The sequence below is a fragment of the Rhyacophila brunnea genome, unplaced genomic scaffold, assembly GCF_057557595.1.
Source record: "Rhyacophila brunnea isolate RB1 unplaced genomic scaffold, BYU_Rbru_1.0 scaffold_13, whole genome shotgun sequence".
In the NCBI taxonomy this organism is placed as follows: domain Eukaryota; kingdom Metazoa; phylum Arthropoda; class Insecta; order Trichoptera; family Rhyacophilidae; genus Rhyacophila; species Rhyacophila brunnea.
In genome coordinates, this window is record NW_028232785.1 from 28,936,832 (window position 1) to 28,949,887 (window position 13,056).

At 32.9% G+C, this 13,056-nt stretch overlaps 1 long non-coding RNA gene across 1 annotated transcript; it reads left to right on the forward strand.

Annotated features, from left to right (window-relative positions):
• Positions 1 to 2,993: 2,993 nt before the first annotated feature.
• On the forward strand, positions 2,994 to 5,314 carry LOC147077189 (uncharacterized). The gene is made up of 2 exons (XR_015069835.1): positions 2,994 to 3,223; positions 4,213 to 5,314. It is a non-coding gene; the product is annotated as an uncharacterized LOC147077189 (long non-coding RNA).
• The last annotated feature ends 7,742 nt before the right edge of the window (positions 5,315 to 13,056 follow it).

Below are 13,056 nucleotides of genomic sequence, written 5' to 3' on the forward strand. Positions count from 1 at the left end.
GGTCTAGGGACAGGGCTGGTTGAGAATTTAACGTCCTTGCATCATCACCAGGACCGGGGTATCGTCACTGTCTACCCCCACGGGACGTCACTGGTCGATTTTAATCTAAGAATTCAATAATAAACATGGTAACCTCTTATATCTTGTGTCACAACAGCGTCTGAGTAAGTGGTTTGAAGTATTGAGTCAAATTCATTTCTGACCACTAGTAGATACATAGCATAAATTGCGTTAGCGCATATTGAAACCTAAAATTTCAAATGGTTTCGGATTTACTTACTTGGCATGCGAGACCAATCAGAATATTTCCTTAGGTAGTTAGGTACCTGCTATATTTTTAGTTATACGTGTTGTTATGATTGGAATTTCCTCCTCGAATAAATATTGAAACTAGGAGAACAATGTTATCTTAAATTTATTAAGAATTGACAATTAATTCAAACCAATATTGTTTCGTAAATATAATGATGTATGCATGTTTTTATTTGGTTTACCTACTAAAACTATTTTATGTCCCAGGTCGTGACAGTAGGTACGTGTTTTTCAGTGGCGAAGGGTGGAGGTGGACTTTTAAGGTCCAATATAAATAGTGCACAATAAACTTTGTAAGTCAAGCGTATTTATGTTCATTTTATTCTGTGACCATGACTACAATATGTAGATAACTAGTTTTTTTTAGTTTTCAAATTCAATTCAACTCTGCCTAATCCAAGACATAGTAAACAGTAAAAAAATATTCGTTTATCTATAAAATACCTACAATTGTGCCATTAAATCATACAAAATTTAAGATATTTTGTAGATAAAGGAATATTTTTATAGATTGTGGTATGGTGAGACAGGGTTTAAAATAAAGCTAACACGATTATAATAATGTATTCTCAATTCAACGAAAACAAAATATATAAGTATGACTGAAAAAGTGTGCCTATTTTTGTCAGATCGCCCACAACATACCTATCTAAACTCTTATGGTGGCAGGGTATAATTGAGTTTTAAAAACTAACCGGTTCCATATGCAAATTATATTCTTAGATCAATAGAAAACAAATGAAGTCCACAAGCAAATATCATTCTATGTCACATCTGTATAATTTTGAGTAAATCGACAAGTTTCAATCTCTGAATAAGTGTTGGGTACAATTAATCTAATAATTTTTTAATGATTTTTATTTGTTATTATATTGCATAATAGGACATTCTCTTAAAAAATATTACATGTAAAAAGTATATTTTTTCCTGTTTCTGAAAAAAAATCTTTTTACATTCAAGTCATTTTTTTGTGGGAAAACATATTCCATGTGCTGTTGTTGTGGTCAGACCAGAGTATCTTTATTATTATAAATCCTAGACTTTTTAATTTGCAGATCAAAATAATGGACAATCATCTCTAGATGTAGGTACCTACCTACTTTATTCCAAATGTGTACATAAAAATATATTTATTATGCATAATAAAAAAGTTCACATTGGTCAAATAATGCTTTATTTCGATAATAATTGTTTATTATTCAATAATATACGTCATAAATGTATGTAGGTATATTATTTTATGGAATTTTTCTCAGTTTGCTTAGATGTGCTGAAGTTCCGCAATGCATATGGACGAGCCGCCACTGGATACAATGGAAAATTAACATTAGCACTGATTAATAATTGATTAATATAGGTACACAAACATGCTCCGTAGGTATTCAAATCTGTCATGACGTACATAAACAATAATAGGTGGGTAATATATTATCTTTCATACATCGCAGATTAGGGCTGCCAAACTAATTTTTAAAACAAAAATATACACCTACCTACTTTTAATTATTTATTTATTTAAGTCCGTAGAAGACAACAATAATGAGTATACCAAATTAGATTATATCATAATATGTACACAATTTTATAGGTACAATAAAAATAGATGTGTTAAGACATGGTTAGACACTCGTTTGTTTTTTTTTATTAAAATACTTAATTCCTAAATAAAATTATAGAACGAACATGAAACCGAAATAATCACAAAACACCAGTGGCCAATGGTGGAGGTATGCTGTTAAGATTCAATATAAATAGTGCACACAAAACTTTGTCAGTCATACTTGTTTTATATGAACCACAAGTAAATAATATTCAAGTCCATTTTTTGTATAAAATGAACTGTCAATGCCATATTGTGGAGAATTCCTAACATATTTTTTTACTGTTGATAAACATTTTCAGAAAATAAATATTTGTCCTATAAAAACGTATTCTAATAAAGGTGGTCAGGAAAAGTACATTCAATACGCATGAATGAATACCGAGTGATAATAATATGTATTGTATTTTTTCAAATAAATGGTACCTATCTAGTGTATATTATTCATTTTTTTATGTTACCTTATCATCTTTTAAACCTTATGGTGAGGCGGAGTTGCGAACTTTGATGATTCTACTTAGCGCTTGGGGTTAAAATGTCGGCGAGTTCTGTTTTAAAGGTGGTACCTACCTAGGTATGGGCAATGGGCTGCTGGTGACCTTCCGAAGGCCCTGGTTTTTTGTGCCATCAAGATGTATTATTATTTATACGTCATGACATTCATAGATAGGTAGGTACGTTTAAATTGAAACGCTCGTGTTTGTGGCGCATTCTATTATTTCTATGTAAGTTAGTTTAATATCAATCAAGATTCTAGAAATGGCACATAAAATCACGATATCTTATTTGTTATAATATTATTATATAATAAATAAACTAGGTAGGTACCTAAATCTGATTTTATGTTACACTAAGTAATTACATTGTTTGGCTTAAAGTTACCCCGTTTTACAAAAATCCCAAAGGTAGGTATGTCCCCAGTTATAGATCTTGACAGCATTAAGCTCTGTTTATATTGTTAGTTTCTGCTCAATTCAATATTGTCAGTATTACCACTCTGCTTTGTGGTCGATCTCCTGATGTCTATGGTAAATTGGTAGAAGTCATTTTGTCTATGCCATTGTATATTATCTATTAAAACACGACGCACGTGGTCGTGAAGCTATTGACAGATTCTGATATCAAATAACGCATAAAATGGAAGTAAAAACTGAAACAAACGATGAATTATTGCCTGACAAAACAGCGGAGATAATCGGCGACCGTGCATACCAACGGATAGACGTCAATCACTTCAAGGGCAAGGGTCGATTTGACGTGTCAGTTAAACAGGAAAATATCGAGGACGACAGCAATTCACCCTTAAAAGAGGTAAATAGATCCTTTATTTGTTTAAGCAAAGGTATTCATAATTTTGTCGACAAATGCGCAGTCAATTTCTAAACGGAATTAAGCAAAAAATTAATAATTGGATGTTCTAATGTCAATACCCCGTATCCGACCTATATGACGAAAATGTCTTTTTGATGTAAGTACTAAAAACAACAACAATACTGTTCATCGAATGTGAAATTCCCATATCTGTAATTAATTTAGCAAAAATGGTACAACCATTATAGTAATTTCCCGTATTTGAACGTTGTAGAAATAAACCTGTAATAGCCCGTATCCTTTTCTTTAACCTGTTAAGCATGTTGCACGACGTGTGTTGAATTCCGCTTCAAAATGTCACTCGAATTATTAAAAATTATTAAAACAGTATGTAGTAATATAACAAATTTGGATGTTTATTTTTATACATTACTAGCTGACCAGGCAAACGTTGTTCTGCCATATAAATTATTTCTAGTAAATATTTTGGTTGTTAAATAAAAAGTAACTAATGTATCGTAAGTGTGTGGGGATGGGATCTATGACAGAAAGAGGAATAGAGCACTGTAGACGATGACCGCCGATAAAAACAAAAAAACATCAACCATTCATTTCCTCAATTCAAAATGAGTAATGATGTTCATAATGAATGAATTACCTGTGACAGGATCTCGTTGTTTAATGTTTATGCAATATCCGTCTTGTCCCTTCCAGAAAATTAGCGGATATTGGAGAGCGTCGTATGAACGGTGTGTGTCAGCGATGAACTCCAGATTATTGTTTCTTCTTCGAATCACGATTTCTCGCGTCGATGTGCGGTCGCCAACCATGATTCCAGCAATGTCGTCAACAACAGTCGCATTGAATCGACGTACGTGCTCTCCAGCTGGTGTTTTATCAGGATTGATGACAATAGCGTGATTGTCACTTTGCAATTCGTGCATGTGTGCTTTGAATAATTTCAATAATTCATTGTGCTCATTCAACAGGGCGTCCAGTTCGCCGACGATGCGCCTGGCATTAGGCGAATTGAGGCTATTGTAGCCGCAACGTGCATCCACATGATTGATGTCCTCACCGCCGCGCCCATGAAGTAGATTTGTAAAAATGTATGTGGTTCGTTTGGGATTAGCAGCAATGAGCCTACTTTGTGGTATACTTGACCTTTGATTTTGAACGTAGAATGGAATTGTTGACCATTTGCCGCAGTATTGTGAACTATTTCTGTTGCTCCGGACGAAGTCATTTGGAAGCATGAATTGAATGTGCGAATGGACTTCAGGAACAGGTTTGAATCTGGAACCGTGCCAATGAGCAAGCTGTTCAATGGTTCTGGTGGTATCTCAATTTCTGGTAGTTGCACTTTTCCTGATGCGCAACACATCCCGGCTGACTCATGTTTGAATTTGAGCGCATGACAATGGGGACATTCTTTGTCCATAGCACCAATCAGCACTTTCGGATGAGCGGAATATTCAATATCTGGCTCGTACTCGAATGCGAGTTGAAGGAACGAAGCGGATGTAAATGTTTGATGTACTTGTTGGCGTTGTCGGTCATTTACTCTGCGTGTGTTAACTACGAACCGGCGCGCTTGGCTCCGTTCCAATTGTCGTTGTTGATTTCGTTCAGCTCGTGCCTCTTGTGATTGAGATGCACGCAATTGCGACATGCTTACACGCACGTTTTTGTTATCTTGTTGGATTTGTTCGTCTGTTCTTTCTACTCTACTATTTCGCATGTTTGTTGCTTTATTCGTTCGACGGCCCAAATGGCCCCCCTTGCGTCTTGCTGGCATTGTGCACTGTAATACACGCACATAAAAATAGATAAATTAAAATAAATCGTACAAAATTTTGCACGCACTGCGTTGTGATTTGCCGAATGAAATGTCAAAATGACGCGACGCTTCTCTTCAATTCTTCTCGGACGTAGTGCCATCTGTCATTCAACAACATAAATAATTTCGTTCTGTTTGAAATACGAACGACGGTTAAATTTGTTCATACAAAAATAATAAAATCGCGATTAAAAAATGGGTGGATGGGGGTAGGAAGTTGAAATTTTGAGGTTATAGGTATTTTTTATGCCAAATAATAAAAAAAATACAAAAAAAAATTGTCAAAAAAATAAAAGAAAATTTTTCTGGATAGAGATACCCTAATCACCTAGCGGTATGAAATATACTTGTTGACCTATTCTCATACCTAACAAATATACATAAAAAAAATTCATAAAAATCGGTCGAGCCATTTCGGAGGAGTTCGACCACAAACATCGTGACACGAGATTTTTATATATATAGAGATAGATATGTCACGTTTTTATCATTATATTAGTCGTTATGTGCTTTGCTTTACCACTTTTCCGTTACGGGTTATTCATTTTTTTAATTTCAATATTCAATATGCTTCCTGCATCATTTGTAAAAAGTAAAAAGTCACTTACTGGTAATTAACATTAGGCCATTTAGTCTCCTCTTGCTGGACAATACTATTTTTAAATCGGAAGGAACAAAAAGGTTTATACTTACAGTGGTCTTTTCTTCGAATTTACAAAATGGGTTCTGCAATAATACGTACGTATGTTTACATTGTCACATCGTCCTATAGCGTCGCTGGTCACAGGTTAGAATCCTGGGTCTAGCATGTTGGTACACATATTGTTTTTCAATTTGTGTATTAGTCAGATTATGGACCTAATAGGTTGAGCAAGTGGCTGACATCCATTTCACGTAAAAATAAAATCTGTTTATACACACCTCCACTATGTGGCGGCCAATGACATTAATATGGACGAAGCATCTGGAAAAAAAATGACACTCACTTTTTTGTCGGGTCTGCCGAATGGCATAATCTGTTCTAATGCCATTACAATAAAGGTGATATTGATATAAATTCCTGATGATTTTTGTCGGTCTGCTGAAAGGTTCGGTTCGACCGGGTTCGGTCAAATGAACATTGAGACTAGAAACACTGTTCTAACGCTATTACAATATAGGTGATATTGCTATAAATTTCCGATGCGTGATATCGCATAATGGAAATTGCGTGACGACTATCTATACATGTGCCAATGTCGCTATGCGCGGATTTACTTGCTAGCTACTGTATTGAGTGCGTTGTCCATTAATAATGTCATTGGTGGAGGGCCATATGACTCTATTAGGATCGGGCATAGTTATATTATAATATATTATAGGGGTGGTTCACAATAATTATTGATCAAGTCCTATTTTCATAAAATTCGATTTAATGAAAACAAATAAGTATGCATGATAATGTTAAGTGTGCACTATTTATGTCGGATTTCAACAGCCTACTTCCACCTAGATAATAACATTTTAATTTGTTATATTATGTAAATATCGACAACATAAAACGTTATTTATTTCAGTTCGCTGCGACGGGTGTCACTGGTATTAAAGCTGAAACTGACATAAAGCGCGAATTCACTGAAGATAAAATGCCACCATTTTCTGATGAAGATCCTCAACCCGGATGTTCATATTCAGATTACACACCAGTAAATGGGGTACATTCAATTTTATATATTGTAACATGAGCGTAGTTATACGCAAACCAGCCAGTCCACACAAACCTCTTAACAGAGATGGAAGCACTTTTATGTAAAGTGTGTTTCTTTAAATCCACAAAGCCTCTGTATACTGTTTATACCTTTCGAATGATAGATAGTATAATATATATATATATTTATATCCGACCACATTTAGCGGCTCATGTGTGAATAGACGACCTTCGTCGATCACTATTTCACATGTCATATATAATGACATGGATGAGGTAGCAACTTGCTGTCTTTTTCGTTATATTTAAAACATGGTCAGCTATCACTTAACTATAAATATTATGTTTATACCCAAAAAAATATGATCTATTTTTAATGTCTCTACATTGATCATTTTGATCAACACACTAATTGTTCGTTCATGCAACGTTGCCAAATTATCTTGAATTCAGAATACACAGAACTGAGAGCTAGCTTAGTTCAACTAATGTTTACAGCTGTTGTATTGTTATGATGAGAGTTTTTAAGACCATTTTATATTTGAATGTAAATTACAAGATAATAATATTAGAAAAATAAATAAAATTAAAATTTGTGTACTAACATTATAAGTATTTTGACAATTACAAAAAAAATCAAGTTGATATATTATTTTGGAATGAGTTTGTTGCTTTGAAAAATGAAATTTGACTATCGATAAGAAGAATATCTCTTTAGTCGGTATCTTGATAAAATCATGAATAAAAGTATTTAGAAATGATTAAGACGATAGGTATTGTACCTAAATGAATGATTTACATGAGTAGTGTACGGTGTGGTGTACCTTAATTATTAAGGTAAGTAGGTACATGCAAAAAAATAATTCGTCCACACCAGGGATATGTACATACTATTGGAGAAGACAGATGAAGGTGTGAACTGTAATAATTCTAATTAGTTTTTCGGCAATTATAAATATGTCTCCAGTGCCAGTGGCACCCATACTACCAAATAATATTTTGTATGAATAAAATTATCTTGTGAAGTGCATGTAAAAACAATACATAGCATTATGACCACTGTACTGCTTGGGCTTATTTTTTTTCCACTAAACAATGGCTACCTTTTTTTGTTTACTGATAATTGAAAAATTACTCATTTTACGAGATTCTCATTTTATGCCGTGTTTATTCATAAAAACTTTTTAGATTTTAGAACTGTATTAAATTTTATATTTGGCGTTTTTTAAATCATTCTGTTATTATGCCTACTGTTAATCTTTTCGATGCACCCCAACTATTTTATAACTTATTAATATAAATTCTCCACCTAAAAGGTACATATTAATAAAATAACCATACAATTTGAATTTGTGGAATGATACCATCTTATTATTAATTTTTATTTTATGGTTATGTTTTTCACCGTATGATTATTGGTTTTTCTCTTGTGCAGCACAAATTCAAATGATTTTGAATAATTCATTTTTTAAATAAAAATGTGTATAACGCGAAATCCAAATCTGTACCTTAGCGTCAACTTGACCCAAGATTTTATAATATTTGTATGTATGTGATGCAATTTTATGTGATATAATAAATTATCTAAATTTGATGATAATTCACATTTGGAATTTTATTTTATAATTATCTGTAGTGTGTTTCCTGACTAATATAAATGGCTATTTATCCAATATGTAGAAGGGTCGCATGTTACTATGTTACCATGAAAGGGGGTCGCGATCAATGGTTCATAATAAGCCAACAACTCAATAATTCAAGTGGATTTATTTGAAAATTACAAAAAATACACAGAATACCATTCATTTTACCTCGCCAAACCCAGGGATTCTACGGAATATCATTTGGGGATAATATGGGGAATACTACTGTAGAACATCATACTGCCCTTAACCTCAGTGATAGGTAAAGGGGCACGCCAAACATCCTGGCATGGGGCCCCGGTTCGGGATGTGGGGACCATGGCCAAAGCATAATAAAGCAAAAAAAAAACTGTCTACGATGAGAATTTTCACATTCAATGACTGGTGTAATTTTGTCATAGAATGCGGAAATTCATTGTATCAATGACGTTTCAGGTTTTTAAATCATTCGCATCTAAATATGATAACCCAACGCACCATTTAATTTATATTACAAAAAAACATTGTGTGGTAAAATAGTTCCCATATACAATATGGCGTGGTTTCACGTTTGAAGAGATGATTTTGAGAGACTCTTTTTATATAAACATCATTTGAAGAAAATGATTTTATGGTAGTTGGTTAACGACGAAATATAGAAAGAATTCCTGTTATTGTTCCAGATATACCTATAATAATTAAGAATCCAAAGAAATCATATTTCTAAATTAAAATATCGTGATTTAGTGACAACGCTAAATACATACCAGAGGAATACCAAGAGTATTTTCGTGGGCTTTCCAGACAGTGAAGATTATGCCTGTTTTGTACTATTATTTTGTTGATAAATGCAAACCTAAAAAACAACGAAGATCTTAATGTTATCTAGCTTATGTATCTACCTACAGAACCCAAATCATTAAAAAACAAGAGATTATAATATTATTTATCAATAGTTATATCTTTTGTTATTTTAACCAATATGCAATATTTGAAAAAACATGAGAGCCAAAATTTCTTAAAAACCCTAAATACAGTCAAATTTACAGGTACCAAAACAAAACATTTTTCACATAATTTTTCAATAGTGCACGAACTGTAAAATTTTTGTTTTTTCAAGTGAAAAACAAAATACCTTTTTAGTGATGCGTGTGTGTAAGTAAAGTGATTGGTATTATTTTGATTACATATATGTAATTATTTTCGTCGGAAATAATTTTCGAAATTTCCATGTCGCGCCAAGTTGCATTAAATGCATTAACCAATGGTTATACGGGTTCAAATCTCGTCGAGTTTCGTATTTGTTTTCAAATATGATTTTTTCTAGTGGGTATGTATCTGAGGTGTTTTCAAGTTATGTATGTTCTATATATGGAATGTTACATTCTCAAAATCTTGTGAATTATTCATTGAATAAAAGAAATGGTTAATTCAAAGATGTTTATTTATTGAGTGTATTTATGTATTCATATTGGATCAATACAAGCAAGCAAAAAATAAAACATCTGGTAGGTCGTGCCATTTATTTCAACTTTAATAGTATGCTTATAGTTAAGCACATATCTACTAAAATGTAGTCTATACAATTATTACGCACTTTTTTTGCTATTCAAATCATTTGACGACCTCCGTGGACGAACGGTTAAGATTCTCGTCTACGAATCCGGAGATCGCGTGTTCGAACGCTGCGTTTTTATTTTATTTGATTCATATGTGTTATTTTACGTTTAATTACTATAAAATAATATAGTATAGTATACTTGCGGCAAGTTCCGGAGCGGTGGATACTCTCAATATCGTGAAAGACAATAATTCAGAATCGAAACGTTGCTTGAAATGACTTCTAGTCCAAATACTAAACAAAAAAGTATCAAAATACTAAAAGTATTTTGATATCCATTAAAAACCCACTTAGGGTTTTCAAAGTATTTATAATATTACAATTAATAATAAGTATACAAAGTCATTATATTGTTTCAACGAATAATAAAATGTATTCTGTCTTCATCTCTCCGTATAGTATTTAAGCAAAGGCAAACGGCCTATCTGAATAGTCTTGATAATGGTGTCACTTCATTCAGGTGTAAACAATGGACCCGTCTCCAGCACCTGTACATACAGTAAAAAATATTTCTTATGCAGTTTACGCAAAGGATATTTTCGCATATCATTGAAATTATAAAATTTCACGCACCGTTCCCGTTCCGTCTCACCTTCCTATCACCTCTTCCTTGCAGTGGCAACGTCGCACTCTCCGATCAGCTAAAGGCGATTAATAATGAACGGAAATAATCAACGAAGTCACGTTCTATATTCAGGGATAAAAAAGTATATAGGAGCCTATTTACTGCCTTCGAAATTATCACTTACCTTATCAAATTGAGTTATAGGTACCTACGGTACCAGCTCGTCGAGCTGGTCACAACTGCATATAAATCTATACCTGACAATGATCAAGTAAGTGACAAATGAGCCAATAAGTCGAAATGATCAGGTAACTCCGGTAATTTGTGGACGGTTTGATTCACTAACTGCCCTTAGACATACTTATATATATATATATATATATATATATGAATTTGTGTAACTTACAAAGAGATAAAAGCATGACATCTATGAAGGGGTACATTCAATTTTTTATATTGTAACATGAGCGTAGTTATACGCAAACCAGCCAGTCCACACAAACCTCTAACAGAGATAGAAGCACTTTTATGTAAAATGTGTTTCTTTAAATCCACAAAGCCTCTGTATACTGTTTATTCCTTTCGAATGATAGATAATATTATAATATATTTATATATGAATTTGTGTAACTTATAAAGAGATAAAAGCATGACATCTATGAAATTCTGGTGTTTTAGCAGTCCAGGCTGTTTTATGCAAAACGGGTTTTTGGAGTGTTAATTCTTGAATGCAGCTTACTCGTATTTTTGTAGGTAAAGCGTTATTTTTCATCTATTTTCTTAAAAAAGTTGTACAAGTATTATGTAAATTTTAAAGTTCTGAAAATAGTCCGAAAACCTTGAAAATCATACATTAGTATTTAGCTGCCTGGCACTAATTTTAACTTAAAAAAATATATATATTATGTTATATTATGTATTATATATAATAAAATGAAAAACATATAATGTAATTGAGAAAATAATGTATATTAATTGAATGTAGAAAAACACACCTTACAGTCAGGTTTTTAATAATTAGGTAAGTACATAATATTACCATGTGGCTGTTTTTTGCAGATCTAATGTGGCTTATTTAAGAACGCATTTATAGGACATTTTTGTATGAGAGCAGTTTGGTTGCTTTATGCAAATCGAAAATGTCATATTCTGCGATTTGCAAAATCTTTAAAACGCATTTATATGAGATTTTTGTATGACAGCAGCTTGGCTGATTTGTGTAGAATATAAAACAAACGTGTGAGATTATGGAAATCACAATAATTCATTTTTTTTTTTCAAAATTGTGGCCTGGCTGTTTGTGTATAACTACGCTCACATTTACTTCTCTATTCGCTGATTTTTATCAACATGAAGTTGACGCTTAAAATTTCATTAAATCTCCGTACTATTAATAGCCAGTCGTATTGAAAAAAATAATTAAGGTAATCAATACCTACCTACTTTGATTTAAAATATATAAGCCGATTGCCTATGGTCAATTCATTTTGAAAGCGCTTCACTATTGTGAGAGCCATTAATTAAAGTCTTAACTTCTTTAATATGATAGGTTGATTAATACTGGGTAATTATTGAGTTTTGAATAAAACACTTATTAAATCCACAATAACTGATTGTATTGCTGCAGGTATATATCAATTAAATAATTAAGAGAACACAAAATATGACTCAATTAGTTGAAGTGATCAGTACTCATATTAAAAATATCGATGACCCAATCACATTCTATTATAATTTTCAAATAATGTCTTCATTGGTTTTTTTAGTAAAGTTGTTGAAACTAAACTGAATATCAGTTAATGTTAATAGGCACTCCTGTAAAATTCACTATTTAGTCTTTGTATAGCTTTCATTCTCATGTCTTCAGTGTCGCTTTTTGGATAACTGCCGGACACTTAGTATGCGTTCCCTTACGAATTCAGAAGTATGATATATTAATATATTGCTTAAACTGTTGATCGAAATCGCTTGATAAAATTTAAATATAAATTCTCTCAATTTGAATATTGTTTGTGACATTGGTTTCACCTTTCGGCATCTTCCGACAATGTGCACACTCTCCAATAACACACTGACACAGAAATTACTAGTTACTACACGAAGCTTCTTCTTCGTCTTCTTCTTCTTTCACCCTGTCACGTCTCAACATTGGGGCATAGGGCAAGCACAAGTTGGCGTCACTTCCCTCGGTCCATCGCCAACTCCTGTGCCTCCCGCCATGTCAGACCTGCAGCACGTAGGTCGTTTTGTAGCATCACTGCAGGGTGAGGGAGGCAGGTTGAGGCTGTGCCTACGGGTACTATAAGGGTACCTAAGGGTACGAAGTGCTTCCACGAAGCTTATAATGTTTTTATCGAACGGAGTGCGAAACTGCCTCATAGTATGTACGTTATTTTGGTGTTCTTTAATTATTATTTTATCAAGAAATATTATAAATAAACACAGTAAAGTGAAACTATCTCATTCACATCAATCTAAAATTTGGCATTAAAAACTAT